Raw genomic sequence first — 21,693 nt, forward strand, 5'->3', positions numbered from 1 at the left:
TAGTATGTAAAATTTTGTAATTATAGATCTAATAATACCGAAGGGATACAACTCTGGAGAATAACGTTGCATTCCATACGCATATAGGAACATGAAATTATAAATATTTTTTTACGAACATATTCACGCGTTGCACAACCCCAACAAATTGGGCATATATGCCTATGTTCGCAATAAGGCAGGGCGGCATATTGAAAAGTTTTGACTATTTATTTTTCATTTAATATTTTTTATTAGAAATTCTTACTTAATTAAAATTAAAAAGTTCGAAGTTTTTATGAAAACTTGTAGCATATTTTTAATCTTTTATACAAAGTTTGAAACTTTAAGTTATATGATTTTTGTTGTAGCAGAAGACAATATTTATGTGACAAAATAAAAAAAAAATAATTAAACATAAATAAATAGGAAAAACTTGGCAATATGTTGCGCTGCTCTTATTGTGAACACAGGGATATGTACAGCCCTACGAATAGAAGCAAAGGTGTAGCGTCTAAAAAAGCCCAAGCGCATTTATCTACATCGGCAATACCTGCCTGCCTACATGCAACAGCTTCCTCTGCTGCAAAGCCTGCAGTGATTTTTCCGTTGGTCCTAGACGATGTGGCACACAGTGTTGCCACATTTTTACATTTTCACACGCTCACTCATCTACATATCTGTATTCATATATAGAACTTCAAGCAACGCAAAACAAGCCATTTTGTATGCTGCCGTTCTCCTTTTTTCACACATTGGTGTGCGCTCTTTTCGACTCGCACTCATTCTCGACGGCAGCGCAAATGTTTAAATTGCTTTTTGCAAATCGCATAAATTTTATAAGGTTTGAATTTTACTCCATGTTTAAAAGCTCATCGACATTCAAAATCAAATATGTATGGGGTATGTGTACGTTAGTGGATGTGCTGCTATGGCAGTGAGTTTTTCCATGCGGGCACGAGAATGTGATTTGAGTGCCGTTTTTATTTGTGACCATACATTGGAGCATATTTCACCAACGGCCATAGAAAAACACATGCAGCATTGAGAGCTATGAAAATGAAATAATTTGCCTACACAAACATACACGCACGCTTTTCCATGAATACTATAAATGCGTGCGGCTGTGTGAACTGTTAAACTAATATATGCAGTGCACAAAGCATACTTTTCGGAGCATAGAATTTCAATCAATTTTCGTTTACGTAAATATCCTGTGCGACCTGGTTTAATGAGACAGATGGGCTGCGATACTGCGGCATGGCGTTGTAAAAATGTTACCTTTCCTAATATTAATGCTAATGACGACGTAAACGGCAGCTCCAACACATGAAAGGAACAAACAACCGTCTTGCCAACATACATCAAAGAACAGGTTGGAAATATGCTGCAGACTACCTCAAACATTATGAATTTTAAATATAACTAACTTTAATTTTAATTATGGTACACCACCGTCTGTTTCACTTGCCACTTTTCACTTTAAATATATCTCATTTGGTACATTTTCGTCACTAGGCATTCACGATTTTCTCAACATTTCATGGATATTTTTTAGCATTTAAAACATTCGTATCAGAAAACTTTTTAGGTCGCCCTGTGACATTTCTTCGCTCATTTAATTTATTCTTATTCGTTAAGTTATCGTTTTTGCCTCCATTGATTTTGTGTCTGCATGTTTAAATATTCACATACGCACAAGTTGAACGGGATCGACATAGCTCGCCGATATCCGTTTTCAAATGTAAAGCCTCAAGGTAGGGAAAACGTTTGTATTACATTTAAAACTTGTTGGCAGGCAACACAATTTTAAAACAACAAACAAAACAGTGTAAAGTTATCCAGGTTAACATTCAAGTTAACCAGAGGTTTGTACCAACGAAGCACACATTACGATGTTTATTTAATTTTTATTAACATGAGGAAGGTGAACTGCTCACGCCGAACCACTTTATGATAGCGACCACAGAAGTGCAAAGAAAGCGATGGCAGCAATGATAATTCACCCGAAGATTTTAAGATTTGGTCGGCCAAACTACAGCAGTTTCTGCTAATCTCCGAGCAAAAGCCAGAACAGATCGTTCATGTTCGTTCATAGTGCGCAACGTAGGAACCTTTCTGAGGTGAGCAAAATGTCACCAGCATCTAGCAAATGTTTGCCTGCTAGAACAAATGGAATTCAAACTACCGCAATATAAGCAGTTTGGCTGGACAAAACATTCAGTAACCATTCAGCCGTACGCCACAATAAAAGGCTTAAGAAGCTGAAGGAGCGCACAGCAGTAATGCATCATGTTAATGTTAACCCTCGCCGAGTTGTGCTTATCCATGCAGAAAGAGCGGGGAAACATCAAAATGTCTTCGTTGCAGCGGTGATCATTCGATCCTAATGCAAAGTATACACGCTGCTACTGTGGTATCAACATGTCCTTGTTGGATAAACAATTGGTCAATCGATTTCCATGTTGGTGCAACGGTTGCATGAAAATATGAAGTTGAAACGTGTATACGCACTTTGTACAATCAACTGTTTACATTTTTCTTTTTAGCTATTTACACACAAAAAATTTAAACAAAATAAAAAAAATACTTTCTTAAACTAAAACAAATTTAAATAAAAAAAATTTAATTAAAAACGAGTCTTTAACTAAAAAAAATTTTAATATAAAAAAATTAAAAAAAAAAATTTTATTTAAAAAAAAAATTTTATTAAAAAAAAAAATTGTAATTAAAAAAAAACTAAATAACAAATAATAACTGAAATAAAATTTCATCAATTATTATTATTGTTATCAGAAAAGAAGTAAATTTTTCCCCCTTGTGACCACAACCGTGTCGTCCTACTCAAAGGATATTGACCTCTCAATACAAAGCAGCCAAATGCGAGCTCGAAATATTCGCGTTTCCCTTTTTATTTTTTTATGCATCATAACCTAGACGGACATGGACATGGGAAATTAGTTTTACTACCTGATGAAATATTGAAAAAAAGACATAGTACATACATATTTTCACTTACCGTGCTTTTGGTATTTTTTTCATGTCCATCTCATTGGGTTTAGTAAACTTTTTACTAAATTCGCGCATGCCAAATTAAGACATTGTTGCTTGCTGAATTTCCTTTGGATTTTCGCTGAATATACTGGCTTGCAGCTGCTGTTGGCTGGTGTTGCTGCACAGGAAGTGGCGCTGATAATGTTGGTCAACTGGATTTCTCGCAGTACACTCTTTCACACTTTTTGATTTTGTGATTCCTTGTTTTCAAACTAGTTTCTAATGAGTTCGTATGCACACAAAATGTGTTTGGTGTTTGTTAAAAAGATTCCGAAGGAAAATTAAAACAAAATTACATATTGAAAATATGCCCGCAGATCTGGAGTACTTTTTAGTTGATTTTCTTTTCGTTCCAATAGCTGCACATAGCGCTACATAGCTGTAAGCAATGATTTGAAAAAGTTTGTTAGCTGCCGCACGCCCCACTGTGTACGTTGTGTTTCTGTGTTCATTGGAGAATAATCGACGTTTTGTGGTAATTGTTATAACGATTGGTGTTTCCACGGAGATAAACTCTTTGTATTCGTTTAGAATTTTTCGCAAAGGTCCTTCTGTTTTCTTCAATATAACTTTCAATTCATAAGTGGGAATTCATTTGGTCAAATTCCATAAGCATTCTCACAGTGTTAAATATATTGAATGAATTTACTTTACTTACTAAGTGGTATTATTAGGTTTCGCGTATATAATAATGTGTATATAAAGTAACATATGTATGTATGTACTTGATTAATATTAAAGAGATTATGCAATTAATTTAGTGTTTGCTGTTATAGTTCTTGTATCTATAATACAATTACGATTTAGTTAATTAATTACTTAATTCATTTACAAATTGATTAGATTATCACATTTTCCTGCCTCCGCTCTATTCGTTTATAATAATTTATAATATTATTTATATATGTAAGTAATTACTTTTATTTTTGATAATTGATTCTTTTGTTTTTAATTTATAGCTTGTTGTTTTTGTCTCGCCTACGCTAACACAGCCACGAACATTTTAATTACACCGCGCGCGCGAACGAGAACGAGAATATGCGGAACGGGAAAAGTCCTAGAGGACACACGAAGGGGCTTCACGAGTACCGTCTGTGTTTAGCGCCGAGTTGTATTGTTTATTTATTCTTTTATGCTTTCTTTGTCCTATTTTAATTATATTTACATTTAAACTTAGTTTTTTCCTTTTTGTTTTTGGTGTTTTAAGTTTGAGAATTTTACTTACGTAATTGTATTGGTTGCTTCTTGTTGTTGGGTTTTTGAAGTTTGTTTGTTGTTTTTATTGCTTTAAGTTATATGGTAATTTTGTTGTAACTTTGTTGGTTGCTTTTATTTATATTGCAATGCTTCGGCTTCAACGTTAATTTTAACATCCGTACTTTCTATACGAACATACGTCACTGGAGCCGTAAATTAAGGGAATAACTTTATCTGTGCTGTTGTAGTCTTTATTACTCTTTCAAGGAAGTGGGGTATTTTTCTGCAAAGAGATCAAGATGTGTTTGTTTGTTAATAGTCGGTTTTTATACATACATACATACATAATTATAATAAAATATAAGCAATTAAAATAATCAGAGTGTACGTTACTAAAAATTCAAACATATATATTTAGAGAATATAATTTATACCGTGGCATTGACACCCGTTGTATAATATATTTGGAATAAATCAACTATTTCGAGTCTGCTGAATTAGCAGAAATAGAAAAATAATGGTCGAGAAAACTGTTTGTATGCACAGTTTCAATGTGACAAAGTGTGCAGTTGTTGTGAAAGCATGCACCCAAGTATTTTGCACCATATCGATTTAACGCCATGTTAAAATGAGAAACTCCCATCGTGGTGAAAATTGAAATTGAAATTTGAAAAAGGCGAACCAAGAAGCTCCCGTTGTATTGAAAGCTCTGGAAAGTAAAAGGCCTGCAAAAGAACGTTTGAACTCTGTATAATTTACAAATAAATACAAGCACATTTAGTTAGTTCAGAACACTGGTGTCATCTGTCTGGTCAGTTTGTGAAATTTGCAAACGAAAAACAATAAACAAAAATATTTAACAAAAAAAAAAAAATGATGTAACTCCGAAAATTCTTTGGAAAATGAAATTAATATATTTCTAAATTAAAGCTGCCATAATCAGTGCGCCCTTAAGTATTTGATTTGATTTGTACTATAAAATGCGACCTTGTGTGTATGTCCTTCTATCGCCGTTATTAGAGCTTCTCGTGTCAAGTTGCGTGCGCTAGACTTTTTTTATTTCGTTCGCGGAGTGGGGCATATTGCAAGTATTTGTAGATGTAATATATGAAACTTCTTTCCGTCGGCCAGGTAGGTCAACCTAACCTAATATATGAAATTTAATATGTAGCACTTTTGATTTGAGCGCACTTATCGAAAGCATGCCGGTCAACTTCGAATATTTCTGGGATTTTATCGGCATTACAAAATTACACGTAATTAGCTGTTACCGTATCGGAACCTTGAACACCATGCACAATTTCTGAGACCTAGCTAGCATTTTCGCCTTTATCAAAGAAAAACTATTAACTGTACCGAATCTATGGTATATATTTGAAATATTGAAATATTGAAGAAAACTAAAAGGTACTGTAACTAGATCATTTGGAATTTGAAACAAAACACTTAAAATGTTGAAATCAGAAATCAGCCCCTTTGAAAAATCATATCGCACTTGTTACGTTAAAGCGTAACAACTCAAAATCTGAACATTTTCAGTAGAGACGAAAAACTGTTTCCGTAAATATTAATAATATAGGTATTACAAGGGAAAAAATATGTAATTGCACGAAAATATCATTAAAAACAATATAACGGTTGTTTCATTCTTATTTGTTTAGTAGTTGCGCTAAAATAACAAATTTTTGAGTTGTTACTCTTTTCCTTTTCTTTTTGAGTTGTTACGCTTTAACGTAACAAGTGCGATATACTATCCCATTTAATTTTTTGAAAAATATACAAGAATCGTACATAAAAATACCACAAAAGGCTCAACATAGTTAAGAGGGAACACCACTGTGATTTTTCAAAAAAATTGATTTCTTTTTTTTGCATTTTCTTAAAGTAGATATATTCAAAAATATGTAGAAAAAATTTTAACTGACGAAGTTATACCCAATACATACATTAAGTCCAGGCAACGGCCAATGAAAACTTTAAAAGCGTTTTTATCAAAACGCCTTTTTTGAACACGGTGGCCTCGATTTCTCGAAGACTTATGAACCGTTTTAAATTTTTTTTTTACTTTTTCTACATGTATTGGCTACAGTTGTACATAGCCGTTTTTAAAAATTAATATTTTTTTAAGCCTTTCGAAACAAAAAAGGGTAAAAACACCAACTCATTTTTCAAACCTGCTCCATTTTCTCAAAAAAAAAAAAAAATAATAATAAAAACAACCGCCACGTACAACGATTGATGTATATATTAAGATTTTTTTTGGTTTTTTCTTTCAGATGATTTTTCACCGCTGTATCGTGGCCACTAGGGTGCATCAGTTTTTTATGACGTCATTGCATTAATATTAATAACAATTGTAATTTTTAATATTTTTTAATAACAGTTTGAGTCAGTATAGTTGAATATATGTTAAATAAATTATAATTTGTACGATCCTCAAATAACCATCCCTACTTATAAAAAGAAATTATGAAAATCACTTAATTTTCACGCGTTCACAGTGGTGTTCCCCCTTAAACTGGATAAAAGTCCAGTTTGCCTCCAAGCAGTCTGAGCCATAGCATCAAAGTAATTAATGTTTTTTTAATACTTTTATAGTCCATCAACTGCATATACCTATATGTACATACATATATGTGTATACCTACATACATATGTATGTGGATATGAAAAAGTTATGGGGTTGATTACGCGATTTGACAAAGACCTTAATAAATAAATTTATCTCAACACTGCAATTTAATCTCAACCAACAGTAAACTGTTTAGAGCATCATTTCACGAAATCCTCCTATACTAGTGTGTGGCAACCAGTCCGCACTGCAGATAATGCTTCACACACCCATATCCGCAGCTAATCCCGAATGAACTTTCTATTAAAGACCCCGCACCCTTAAACGCTATTATCTTCGTAATTAACCAAAAAGTCATAGGCCCGTATGCACTGTGTGTAAACAAATCAGATATATTGAACAACAAAATGTCAAAGCAAATAAAGTAAGCCGCGGGAAAACTTAGATGGAAAACAGCAAACCACCACTTTATCACTCACAAGAGTTCAATTGTTCAACACTTACAAGTAACATCAAACGAAATACGATTGGCTTCATATACACGCATACATAAATGGATTTGTATGCATTTGTGTATTTGCTTTGATGTGTATGTACCTGTCGTGCAGGAAAAACCTCAACTGGTGAAACACATTTCTGAATCAGATGTAGTACGATTTCGTCAATCGTCAACCAGCTCGTTCCTCATGTCGAGAGTAGCGACATCTGTCTGTAGAGAGTGAGTCTCAAAGCCGAAAATTACCCCAAACAGACCGTTTCCTTACGCATTACGGCCGTGGCATTGTATGATAACAACGCCGCTTGTAGCAGAATGTTTGAGAATGAGTCTGGCTGGAAGGTTGGGTAGTCTTATCGATTTCAATAAATTTAGGTTATTTGGTCACATTTGACTTTCAATAAATTTTCAATTTGAATAAAACCGATAGGAAAAAATAAATCAAAACTAAAAATTGTTTTGTCTGTCCCCAGAATCCCAAAAATCTATGAAAATCTGAATGATATACCAATGTACTTCCCGATTAAAAGGACAGCGACTGAAATGGAAGTTAGATTAGTTTCGCACCAGTGCAAAATGAGTGGATTTTCCTATAGGACATTACAAGACTTTGAGAGTGGTGAATACAAATGTATCGCACAGAAACCTATACACATATGTATATATGTAAATATGTATGTATATACATATAGAATCGCACAGAAACCTATACACATATGTATATATGTAAATATGTATGTATATACATATAGAATGCATTTAATACGCGGGTGTATGTGCATGTGTCAGCTGCAGGATCATGACAGCTTTTGTAAGGATTTGCTGAATAAAGGTATGTTTTTCTGAGTAAATTGATTGTGGTTTAAGGATGTTATGGCTGATTGTAGCTATAAGAGTTATTCATGTAAATATGTCGCATGTCGCGCCAACGATTTTTCCACTCACAGTATAAAATGGTGAATGGTGAACGGCTTAGGGTGTATTTGAACCTATAGGGTAGATAGATTCTAGGGTTTCATTTGTTTTCCACCCTCAAACAAAACAACAAGTCACTTGTTGAACTTGTGTTTGGCACCACTAAATTGTTTTGCTTATAATTGAAAAAATAATGGTAAAAAACTCGGTGAGAGCAAGAAAACTTCAATAAATAAAATATATATAGAAAGTATAAAATAATGTGGAAGTATTAATTGGGTTTAAGAGACAACCGCCAAATTTCATGCCCGTCCGAAGAAGGATTTTTCAGTGGGCGACTGCACACCTCTTCCAACAAAACTTCATTTATATTCATTTTTAAGACTCAAATATATCTTTAAAATTGATAGTAGCCCTTTACTCTACAGAACTTAGAAATATTAATATGGAATAATGGACGCAAAACTTACCAAACCCAAAAAGGTGCACAAGCGAGGTAAATAAATTGTAATATAAAAAACAGTTCGTTATGGCGTTCACATTTTCATTGCCCCCAGATAGCAACATTTCTCTTCTTTCAAACATTTCTAACACATTTTGTTTTAAATAAAATTGTTCAGATAAATTAGGCGACAACGGCAATTTGCAGTTTTGCGCCCTGAAGTCGCGCTGTCGTCAAAAGAATTACTTTCATGAAAATGTATGAATTTTAGTATTTGATAGATTAATACTATTCCGATCCCATCATTCCCAAGGCCAACAGTCGCTTGTTGAACATAAATAGGCTTCTTTACGAAATCATGGTAATCCCCTCTCCACACCGCCTGTACTGAGAATGTCAAACTCCACATTCTAAAACTCGACAGTTGCAACAGCTGGTGATAGACGAACGCGCGGTGGCGACTGATGATCAGTTGCGGTATTCGTACAAACAGAAGGCTCGCAGCCACACCGGTGGTTATCTTTGCAGTTGTGCAATTATGTTGCAAAATTCACTTGAAACTACAAGGTGAGGCAAAAATACAATAGCTTCCAATTTTCTTTTTTGTACCTCCAAAATAATTGAAAAATGTTATTTATTTAACGGCTTATGTTTATTTTAAGCAGTATATTTAATTTTTTCGTATAAGGAAAATGATACTGCATAGATGGCGGTCTGCGCAGTTGGTGCATATTTCAACTCTTCAGATCGTCGTTTTTTGGCAAGGGGAAGAATATTGCAGGCCTTTTGATTAACACAGAAAGTAGTATGTGGCCGTCAGATCAGGCGATCTTGGCGACCTACCAATAACTTTAATCGAGAAATTAGTTTGAAATACAATCGATTTCGTAACTGTTACCAATCAAAAGTAAAAAGGCAATTATATTAATGAAAAGGTTTTAACGTCTTCGACTAGGGCATAAACGCACCCAAACAAACATTTCGAATTAAAGTGAATTTGATGTATTTCTCAAATGTCCAAAATATATCCCCAACAGTAAATATTTCAAATGCAGAATATAGAAAATCTTTGAAATATTTCATTCATAAATTACAGGCCGTCTACCGCATATCTACAGACATAAGTTAATAAACATGTAACGAATTAACATTTAAAATATAATACTTTCTGAATTTGAATTTAAAATGGAAACGCAAACTTAAAGGACCCTGTACCTTGTTGGTATTCTGTGTGCAGCTCTATGATCCTTATAGAATCATTACCACCGCTGCTACCATTGATTGTTTTGCGTGACCGCTGAAAACACCAGGTGCTAAATAAATTTTTAAACAATACGACAACCGAACAGTTAGCCACCGAACGAGTATCTGTATCGCACAAAATAACAACTGGGGCTGCTCTTTCCAAAGTATTAAGAAAAGTTGACGAAGAATGAGCCACAGTTAAAACAACTTAATGTAAATTCATGGCAAACAGTATTGGAATACAGCAGCATAAATAAAAGCAACAAATTTATATATACATACATATGTACATACATATACTCGTATAAGAGCAGCCACAACACAATTCACCAGTGGACGACGACAACGATCACACCAGCGAGTTATGAACAACGGCGACGATGTAAAATGAATTGTTTTCCATTATTGATACTTAAAAGGGCAATGCACGCAACACCCAGCTGGCAAAGCGGACACCACACAGCCGCCCATAAACAAGTAGGATAACGACAAGAGCATGTTAATGTGAGTGTGCTCGCATGTGTGTGCCTGTGAGTGAACTAAGCAGCTGTGCCTGCTGACAGGATGCGAGTTGACTTTTACACTCCGCACACTCGAACGCCCGCACGCTTGGAGTCCATCATAGGCACGGAAAGTCTGAGCTAAGTTAAGGATAGTACCCAGAGACAACATCAACCCGAAGTCAATAATTACACTGTGCTCAGATTTTCAAAATTTGTTTGGGTAGACATTTTAATAGTTCATTGAAGTTAACTGATACCTTTTCAGTTCACTGCCCTCCCCCGTTTTGACAGATTTGCTCCATTTATCGAGATAACAGTATCTGAAAATTTCTTTGAGGACCGCTGAGAGCTCATTTAGGAAATACCTAACTACAAAAATAAACTTCTCGCAAAACGGAAGACACTATCGAATTTAGAAAGGCCCAATGACACCCGTTGACAGCTAATTAGAAACACGATATTTTTACCATTTTTGATTACTTTTCTTTTATTGTCCTTTTTAATGTTTATTGACTTTTTATAAAAAACAAACATAGTTCATTCTACGACAAATACACTTTATAAAAATTAGAAAAATTTGCATCGAAATTTCAAACTTTTTATTCAGAATTAAAAAAAAAAACTGTACACAATAGTTTTATGGGCCATGAAATTTGAGTAAAATAAAGCGCAAGTTTGAAGTGATTCGAAATTATCTTCAATTTTTGATAATTTTTCCCGCTGACGGTCAGCGAACATTTGTTATATGGAGAAAATGTGCAACAACGTCAGGTAAAAAAATTTATAAAAATTTGTCGAATTTTTATAAATCTTCTACTTTGATTTACAGTTATGTGCGATAAACCAATTGCAGTTTAATAATCACTTCGTATATTTATACTGTACAGGTATTTTTGAATTCAAAGAAATTGATTGAGAACACAATCACAAAAAAACAGAAACCAGAGAGAAAACTAAAAAATAAGTACCGGTTTGCTAAGGCGAATCCGGCGTCACGTAAAAAATATCCTTTTGTGCCCATTTCCGCTCTTAAAAAACATTATTCTGTGAACGTAGACACTTCAATGAGTCGAACAAGATTAGTAAGAACAGACTGGAGGCAAAAGCTGGTCGAAGGGTATCGTTCCTGATCAAAGTAAATGTAAGAAAACGATTAGACGCATGGAAGAAAATACCTACTGCTAAATACCAGATCCTAGTGGATTTGATCCCCACCCACGATTCATTGTAATTAAATTTCTTCATTTTCTGTATCTATTTCTTCCAGAATTTCTTTGACAATAATCATTTATTTTTCGAGTGGATTAAAATCGTGAAATTGGGACAGCCAAGTCAAAACGACAATGTAGTTAGGTGCGCTTTTACCGAACTATTTTTCAGATTATTGCGCTGTGCCATCGTTTGCATGTTAAGAGCAACTCCCACTCTGTAAAAGGATCTATAACACCCTCAAGCATGCTGACGTAAAAGATCACGCCCATGGTGTCCTTCACCCAAAACAGAAAAACATCCCAATACTATAGAGCTGACTCATCCAACACTATAAGGCCCTCATCTCTGCGAAATTCCCCAAAATGACCACTCACACCATTTAAGCTTTTGATTTAAATTTAAATTATTTTGTTTACTATTGTCATATGTCAATGACGTTGATAAGAAGATGCAAGTTTGAAGTGGCCCAAAAATCGCGTTGATTTCTGACAATTTCTTTCTTTTTTGTTGACGGTCTTGTGCATTCTCTCCATAAAACGAATGCTCAAATTTTTTGCAATGGGGAAAAGCATGCATTTTCTTGACAATTTCTGTGGTATAGTTTTTAAACGAACTGTAGTTAACGAAGTGAGCATTCCCTTTTATAAATATGAAGTGCCTGATACTTATGGTCAAGGCTATACCATACATTCATCCAAAGGTTCAAAAGGAGAATTTATGGGGTATGTGAGTTGGAAAAATGTATTTTACGAACAGATACTCATAGTTGCCAGTTTCGGCAGTGACAACGTAATTATATTTCCGATGTCAGGCCAGCAGTATTCTCCAAACATTTATGTTTATGCTAACAACGTGCCAGGCCCCCCGTTTGTCATCACATTATCGATTTAGCTTCTTAAACTTCCATGCTGCCAATATCGGATGTTCCCATCGAAAACTTAATAATCTTTCCTTGACTGTTATAGCCATGAAGTCCCGTTAAGGAAATAAGTTATCATGTCAAAGCGTTGGGGGCTTTATCGCAGAACCTTTGAAGTCAAATACAGAACACTTTAAATACAATTAATTATGTGTATATATATAACTGTAGCAGACTCTCCCACTTCAGACTATTTGTTTTTTGCAACTAATTATTGTGTATGTGTTTTTTGACACGCATATTGTTACTTCATTATTGTTTTATTTCTCTGTTATAGCATTTTATTTGTTGCATTTTACTTATTGAATATATGCTATTTTAGATTGTCTGTCCCGTGCGTCCTTACACCCGTCTGTATGTGGGCTCATTCGTTGCGTTCGTGCACCTTCGGTATCGTCGACAACAACTACAATTACGCAGACCATTATCATTCTCTCGGCGCGCAACCGACAACTGCGTGAATTGTGTTGTTTCTTCAATCGCTCTGTATTGCCGTAGCAGTTATAGTATTGTTATTGTGTTTCTTATTGTTGTTATTATGTGTATATAAGGAGCAGAGCCGGTGGGCAAAAGTATTGGTAGTGGTAGTGGTGGCGACATTTAATCGCCAACCGAGTATATTTGGCTAGCTACATTTTGTGCCTGTTGTTCCTATTGTTATTGTTGTCTACTTATACGGAGTAATTTACCCCGCCGCACATGCAAGATTTGTCGATTTGTCGTAATTCAGCGATGTAGCTCGTCGTATGTCGTGGGTCAGTCTTTCGTTCGTTTGTTGCGCCATAGCTGTCTTATCGCCGTAGTAGTCACCGTGGTTGGCACTGCCTAAACCGATTACTACCACTTCTACTTTTGCCCACTGAGTAGTCGCAGCCGCCCCCATCGTGTAACTTTTAGTTCAACACATGCGCTCATCTTCTTTCATTTGTCTTTGAGTTCGTTTTGTATTGTTGCTCGAAATGTTACTAATGTACCACCGCCATACCCACCAACCCCTACCAGAGCACCTTTACGTTATTTTACAAGCATGAAAAACAGCAAATTTTATTGTTGCTTTTGCTGTTGCTGTTGCTGCAGTCAAATGACGACGCATACCGCACACTTTTCACTCATTACAGCCCATCGCCGCCCACTTACGTTATTCACACATTCACATATGTATCTCGCTTCATTCTCGGTTTTTTTATATATGTACATTATGTTGTTAAAATAGCGAAAGAGAAATTTTTTAACAGCTCCTCACGAATGGATGCCTGATATTTTGCAATAAATTTTTCTTCTTTAACTTCTTTCTTACTTCCACACACACATGCACATTCTTTGAATTTGTCATCACACCTTTTCATTTCAATTTTTTTCTCGTTTGTTGCTTACCCCTTTTCCTCACCCTTCTTGCAATTCTCTTTTACACATTTTATACTTTAATGAGCTTGTATTTGTAATATTTTCACTTTATCACTTGGCAATTGCCAATCATTTTCCACCTTATTATGGGTTTTTTAAGTATCTTCAAATTTTCTCACAATTTCACACACGCCTGTTATTTTAACAATTTATCCATATTTTTGCGACAATTTTTTCACCTATTTCAACATTAATTTAACAAAATTCACGCAGACGAAAACGCAGCGACTACTTCACACGGCTGAAGTCTATCGGAAATTTCTTCTCCGTTTTGATTTTTTCTTCATCGTTTTCTGCATCTCATTTCCCTCTCTTTTGTTCCTTTCATCTTTCGACTGATTTTGTTCTTCTAACCTTTTTGACATAAGTGCTTTTCTACGCCTGTGTTAGCAGTATCATCTATCTATCTCACTCATTTTTCACTTTGTTGTTATTTTTTCTGCTAAAAACTGTCATTTTTATGGCAAGTATTACGATAATATTATCGATACGGAAAACAAATTGTATTGGAATTTAAATATACCTAATATAATATACGGAAAGTAAAATTATTAGAATTGAAAAATCGACGGGGCAGAGGCTTTTATAATTCGAAAATTTTGAACTATTAGACAAAAATTCCTTAAATTATTAAAAAAACTAAAAAAAAAGTATCAGGGAAATGCCCCTCATTTACTCGCGTATTAAATATTAAAAAATGCACTTTGAATTAGTCTGTGCATTGGAATTCTTTAAAATATAAACTTGTTATGGGATAAATTTCAATGGACCATTGGATTAAAAACCTGTCTTTCCTAACCGATCTTGGATGTTGTGTTGACGGTTTAATATTTTGATAGCGAAAATAACCTGACTCCACCACAACCTAATATTGAATCTATGAATCGGACAAAAACTTTAATATTCTATATGCGATTAATTGTCAGTTAAACAGAATGCGCGTTAGGTTCGATTTTTTCGACTTTATTGACAGTTTAATTTAGACAGAGTTCGACTAAATTATGTTCTACGTAATGCGTAATCACTTTTTTACAAAATTAATCCGATAAATGTTTTTATAATTGTTTTAGAATTGAGCACTTAAAAATATGTTATTTGTAGATTTTAAAAATCTAAAAATAAAATTCAACTGGTCAGTTTTTTTGTTTTTTTTTTTGTATTGATATATTAGCCCATAGAGGCTCCAATTTTTAGTTATATCGAGTTGAGAGGGTATCTATTCAACACAACTTTCGTTTACGCAGTTCTAATACATATTAAATTTCATGAATGCCAAGGATGAACGGGTATTTAGGAATACATCGGTATTGGTCTAAATTATCTTATTTTTTCTATACTTTGGCGGTTTTTTCTTCAATACTCGAATAGGAAGAACGTATGCCCATATTTCATAAAGCAAAATAAATACATATATGTATAAATAAATGTGACATCACAAACATGTTTCATATCAGATACTATCGATTTTCAAAACTTTACATATACGCCATGACATTTTTGGGCCCTTGCTTGAAAGCAAATCTGCAAAGAAATTTCCGAAACGTCAAATTGACGGCTGGCTACGAAAACATATGTATACATATCTCTTTTCAGCACAGACAAAGCAGTCGATCCTCCAATAAATTCAACAATGGACAAGACAAGACATAGAACGAAGGAGATAGCTATTGAATGGTTATTAATCATTCTCGCTTTCTCGCACGCAGACTGGTTTCACACATTTGACACAATTTAGCAAAGAAAATTTCGCAAAAAAGGAGGATGTACGAGTGATAAAAGGTACACAAAAGAATCGGAAAAATACTATGAAATAGAGAATCGTTGATAAAGTATGAGCGAAGGTGTTAATATAGAAAAAAATCATACACAGCGTAATGAACTTACATTGGTATTTAGCCCGTTAGCTCCACTTGCCTCTTTACTGGTCCACTTCCAATGAAATTGCTTTGATGAATTATTACTATTGATTGTGTGGAAATTATTTGAAAACATTTAGCTACTATTAGTCACAAAGTTATTACACATAATTTAGCATTTAGGCACCCGAAGGACTTAGATTGTCAAGTTTTTTGGCAGCTTTACTTGCAATTTGTTGTTAGTTTGTCTTGTTCTCACTATAAATGACGCACGTACTGATTTCCCACCGAAATTTATTCACTTGTCGAACACTACACGACCTATCATTTAGCTTTTATGAAAGATCTCTTAAGTGAAACATAGACATTTTGCATTGTTATTAAGTTTCTGCAATTGTAGCAGCAAACATAAAATAAGTCCACGGAAGGGAAATAAGTATATCCGACTTGCTGATTGCCTGCCTTGTCAAAATGGTGTTGCTTTCCTTTGCTGCCTGCCTTCGGCAACACTCATTGGCCAGACATCACTTTCTTTTTTAAACTTGAAAAACACTTCTCGCTTTTAATTTCACATACGCATGTTGCTTCCTTGGTAGCTGGAGGATTCTTTGCCGTTTTTATCTTCAATTTGGCAGTATTTCCGCTTCGATTTTAACAGAAACTTAACGTGAAATTCGGAAAATGAAAATCAAAGTTCGCCATTTTCTATTTTTTGTACGTCGCTTTTGTGCTGCTATTCGTTCGTTGGTCTACTCGTTCGTTCCAAAGAACGTAAATATACGTTATTTGTCAAATCTAATATTAAGGTTATTCAGTTTACTGCAGAAATAGGAAAACATTACGAATTGATAGAATCCTCACGAAGTAACCAAATGAAATATTTATATTTGCCAAATTCAATACCTAATACTTTAAGTGAAGAATATAAATTGTTACAGAAAATTAAAGAAATTTTATAATAAAGGGGCGTTGGAGCCAAGGTAGTTGCAAAAATCGTTTGGTGTTTTTTTTTCTGGTAAAAATGTTGCCTTTATTATGCCCTATGCCACGGTTGTCAAAATAGTCAGGCGAAAATTTTGAATGGTACCAATTTTATTTTGGAAAGGTTTAAATTTGTATTGTTGCTTTCTCATATGCAATATGAAACAGTATGAAAGTTTTTTCCAAGAAAAGAAAAGAATATAATATTAATAGGGGTTACCACTCCGAGCTCGTTATTTGCTTTTAAATATATAAGACTTGGTGTTTGTGGACATGCAACCAAGGCGAATTGAGTATCTTGACGTGCAACCAAATTTTATATACATATATGTATATATAAGCAGTTTCGGCTGTTATTGCAGGATAACCTTTTTTAAATGCGAAGTTATCTCCTTGAGCTAAAAACGAGATACATAATATATTCATCCCGACGGACTATCGACCCCCTTCACATGTTTACTTAAACCTTTTAATTTAACAACCCGTAGTGCCTAGACCCGTTGTTGTTGTTGTTGTAGCAGTAACTTTGCCTAGTCAGTGAAGTGTAATCACCGGTCGTCTTCGTCTAGCTCATCTAACGGCAGGCCCAGGAAAAGTGGTTAGTGTCATGAGGGGTGCCTTCACATGCCGAACATATGTTTAGTATGTCGGGGTCAATTCTGGATAAGTAGGAGTTTAACCTGCTACAGTATCCAGAACGTAATTATGCCAAGGTTACGCGGGACTCTCAGGGAAGTTGGAGCTCTTCATCTGCGATTGGTGGTGGTTGGACTCCGATAACGGCATTCGGGGGTCGGGAGCTAAAGAAGGTGGTAATGGTCTCCCGATGAATGTCGTTTATGGTCTGTCTGTACACTGTTCGATCCAGTAGCTGTCTGTCTGTTTTGTCTTGGATCTCGTCCGCGTATTTGAGGAAATGCATCCTGCCGTGCCTAGGAGGTGGCTCAGGCTCAAGCAGGTGTCTCCATGGGTAAGGTCTGCGGTAACACCCTAGTAGAAACTGCTTGCTAAGCAGTTTGTTATGCTCTTTCACAGGCAGCATGTGGGCCTCGTTGTGTAGGTGTTGTATCGGGGACATCATGAGGCCTCCTGTCGCGGTCCTGTTGCAGTGCTTTGACAGGTCGAAAGCTGCGAATCACTGGTTCCAGGCTACAAGACCGGCGCAGCATAGTTTAGAACCGGTCGGCCTATTGCTTTGAAAGTCGACAGCAACACTTCCTTGTCTTTGCCCCAAGTGCTGCCGGCAAGAGACTTGAGGACCTTGTTGCGATTCTGTACTTTAGTTGCAATAGCGGTTGTATGCGCTGAGAAAGAGAGCAAACTGTCAAAGATAACTCCCAATATTTTGGGGTTGTTAACTATCGGAATTGGTGTGTCGTCGACTTTTACCTTAAGTTGCAGCTTGACCTCCTTTGTCCAGGGGGTGAAGAGGGCCGCCGTGGATTTAGTGGAGGAAAGTTGTAAGTTCCTCGCAGTGAAGAAGCGAGAAATGCAGGCGAGGTAGTCGTTTACCTTGCCTAGACCCGTCGATTCCTGTGCCTATGACTGCGAATTCATTAATACCGTCAACAACATTCGCTCATAAGTTCGTACCTGGAGAGCAGCCATCATCCATAATTGATGCAGAGTTCGAATTAGGCGCCGATATTCCCTATGCCCTTGGGCCCATCTATGCGGATGGGTTGTTATCTGGGTCTGTCATTGGATGACATCAATTAGTGACAAATAATAGAACTGTATTTTAAACTCTCTGCTAATGTTTTAATTCTTCTCAATGTTGTTGTTGACTATAAACAAAAAGCAAGCGCAATTGCATGCAACGGAGTCGCCCTGTGCGAACATTACGGACAACACCAAAAGAGAATTCGCAAAGTTAAAGCAACAAACAAATGGCCCTCTGTGAACACGACCTTTAGGATATATCAAAACGGAGTATCATAAACAAATATTGAATTGGTATGCTATGGCAATTCGAACTGATTGTGTAGCAATAGACTCTTACGACACAGCGAATTCGGAAGGCGCAATCTATTTCTCTATCATTATTGATGCTGTGCTTCCCACTGCACGCAGTTCATGACTTACCCTGTTTCCACGGCTTTGCTTGTTCTATTATTACGAGTACTTACTGTGAATATCGGTGATGGAGAAAACAAAGATTTTACTTTATTTTATAGCGAAGGTTGTATTAATTTACTCCTACTAATTTCCAGTAATAAGACAAAGTGCCAGCAAATGGCAGTAGACAAGCGAAAATAACTTTGTTTGCTTTTTATTCAAATTTGTCTGGCTTTTATTCAACGCTTTATGAATGGGAGGGCGAATTATATGCCCTGGGAACATAGCATTACGCAGAATCAAAAAGAAACACCCATATTGTATCACCCCATAGATATCGAATACGGATATATCTGGTATCGAAACAAAAGTATCGATTATATTAGTGTTATCGCTGCATCACTAATAGAGCTTGATTGTTTAGAGTATGCAAGATCGTTATGAGTTATGCTGTGGGATATAGGCAAAATAGATATTAATTACTATTCATTTTAATCATCTTATGCCCACTTTGCTTTGATTGCACTTAAAAAATCTTCCTTAAACTAACTTCAGCTATGCTATCCAGAGTATTTTTGCTCAGACGGCATTCCCGCTCCGCTTAGGCTCGAACACTCGAATAATACAGGGTTTGCTCAAGGCTTGCAATAAACGTGGCAGTGTTGCAGTACTTACAAAATTCTGCGACCCTGCCGTAAATGCTGATAGAGATGAGAACATAAGAAAAGTTGGACATTTATTTGCATAGACAACGTAAATAAAAGCAATGCCCTTTGTATAAATATTTTCCTTGATAATTTCAGTATTGACGGTAATTTGCTATTAGAAATGAAAAGGAAAGTTAGAACACTGAACTTTGGGCAAAGTTACCAGACTTTCAAATCGAAGGTTAAATTACAAAAATCGTGCAACATAACGGTGGTGATTGCGATTCGAACAAATCCACACTTTTACGGACAAAATAATAGAATTTCGATATTTTGACTCCTTTTTTGTTTCTTATTTTTTTATAAAAACTCACCCATAACAAATATTACATGAAACAAAGTTCGGCTGGAATTTAGAACAATGCCGATCTTGGAATTTCTGGCAAACTATAATGTTTTTTTTAATGAAACTTGGTGGAGATATTAGTGAGGTGTTAAGGAACACTCTTTATAACTTTAAATTAATCGGGAAATAATAATTTTTTAATTATTTACATTCAAAATGCCCTTGGGAACATCAGTATAATTTGCCACATTACACTCTATATTTTTTAACATTTCACTATAAATCACCAAATATACACTCACACGCGTGTTTGTACCGATTTTTATGCTAATATTCTAATTATATCTATTAAAATTAAATGCAAATTCATTTGCCTATGCAATCACATTCCAATTTTAAGCGCGAACAAGAAGAAGATTGGAATTACAACAGTATGGTGTTGCCGGATGCCTGCAAATGAAAACAAAAATTAAGTACTTGAGTTTAGTGTTAATGATGGGAATGGGGGTTATTGTGCCTGCTTACTACATACACGCATATGACGTTTTAATTTTGGGTTCAATGGTTTTAACGCGGAAAGGAGTTCTACGCAAAAATACTGTGGATTGCGTAGCCGGAGTTGGACTGATGAGGGTTATTTTTTTGAAGTGCGGCCGAAGGCCGCCCACGCGAAAAGGAGTTCTACGCAAAAATACTGTGGATTGCGTAGCCGGAGTAGGACTGATGAGGGTTATTTTTATGAAGCGCGACCGAAGGCCGCCTACGCGATAAAGAGTTCCACGCAAAAATACTGTGTTAATTAATTTAATTTAATTTTAATTACTTTATTATTTTTTGTGATACGCTTAATATCATTGTTTTTAAGTTTAAATGAGTTGTATGTTTTTATTTTCAAATTCATTTCTCAACTTTAAATTACAGCAAAAAATACTGGAGTTTTACAATGAACCTTCCACTGAACATCCCTGCGTGCGAACTTCGTTTTCATTTCAGGTGTATGGCAACACCAACTTTTCGCTAAATTATAGAACTTTAACATTAAATTACTTAAAAACTATAAGCCTCCGGCAGGTTCTGTTTTCAGTTTTAAGATGGGGATACACCCCTTTATCACCCCCTTTTTACCGTTTTTTCCAAAGCGATCGGCATTATACTAAATTCTAGCCCAAAGTTCTAAACTTTGTATCAGATTTATAAAACTCGACAAACATTCATACAAATTTTAAACTTTGTGATCAGAATTTAGAAAAAATAGGGTACACAGTTTTATAGCCATTACATTTTTGTATAATAAATTCTTGAAGTGACTCAAAATTCACGTTTACAGTCGAAAGCAGATTAGACATGTGGTAGTTGAAAGGTACTTGAATATACTTTTTAATGAAATTATATCTAATTTATGTGGACTGTTTTATGCAACTTTTTCCGTATTTTTTATATACATTTTATTTTTTCAACAACAGTTGTTCACATTCGTTTTCATGTCACTTGTAATTTGCCCGATATAAGCTATTTGTCTTCTGTTGATGTCTGTAATTATTGTAATTTCAAACGCGTTAGTGCAAACTACCATTGCATCCAGTTTTTCTTGTTCTTCTGTAATTTTTCGGCATTTGCCATGGAAAATTCCCCTAATGCACTTAAATTTGAGAATTTAGTCTTGTTGCCGATCTGCATTAGTTGAACTTAATTCCCGAGATAATTCTGAATTAAGTCGTTCATCGCTCTCAACGCCTCCTGTCTGCTTAGGCCACAAAATCACATTCGTAGGGAAATAATTCGCTTTGCCGAGTACTTTAATTGTGATACCATTCGCGGCGTAATTCTTTCATTCTAATGTCGTGCTTGTTCCTAAATGCTGTATTAT

The 21,693-nt window shown here is 35.3% G+C and overlaps 1 long non-coding RNA gene across 2 annotated transcripts in view; it reads right to left on the bottom strand.

Annotated features, from left to right (window-relative positions):
• LOC128864005 (uncharacterized) overlaps positions 1-16,631 on the bottom strand; it is a 45,762-nt gene extending 29,131 nt beyond the window's left edge. For both annotated transcript variants that reach the window (XR_008454642.1, XR_008454643.1), the window contains exons 1-2: positions 15,823-16,631; positions 2,999-4,513 (exon numbers count right to left, since the gene is read on the bottom strand). This is a non-coding gene — a long non-coding RNA (uncharacterized LOC128864005). The remainder of the gene's footprint in view (positions 1-2,998; positions 4,514-15,822) is intronic.
• Between the last annotated feature and the right edge of the window lie 5,062 nt (positions 16,632-21,693).

Source organism: Anastrepha ludens, chromosome 5, assembly GCF_028408465.1.
Source record: "Anastrepha ludens isolate Willacy chromosome 5, idAnaLude1.1, whole genome shotgun sequence".
Lineage (NCBI taxonomy): Eukaryota > Metazoa > Arthropoda > Insecta > Diptera > Tephritidae > Anastrepha > Anastrepha ludens.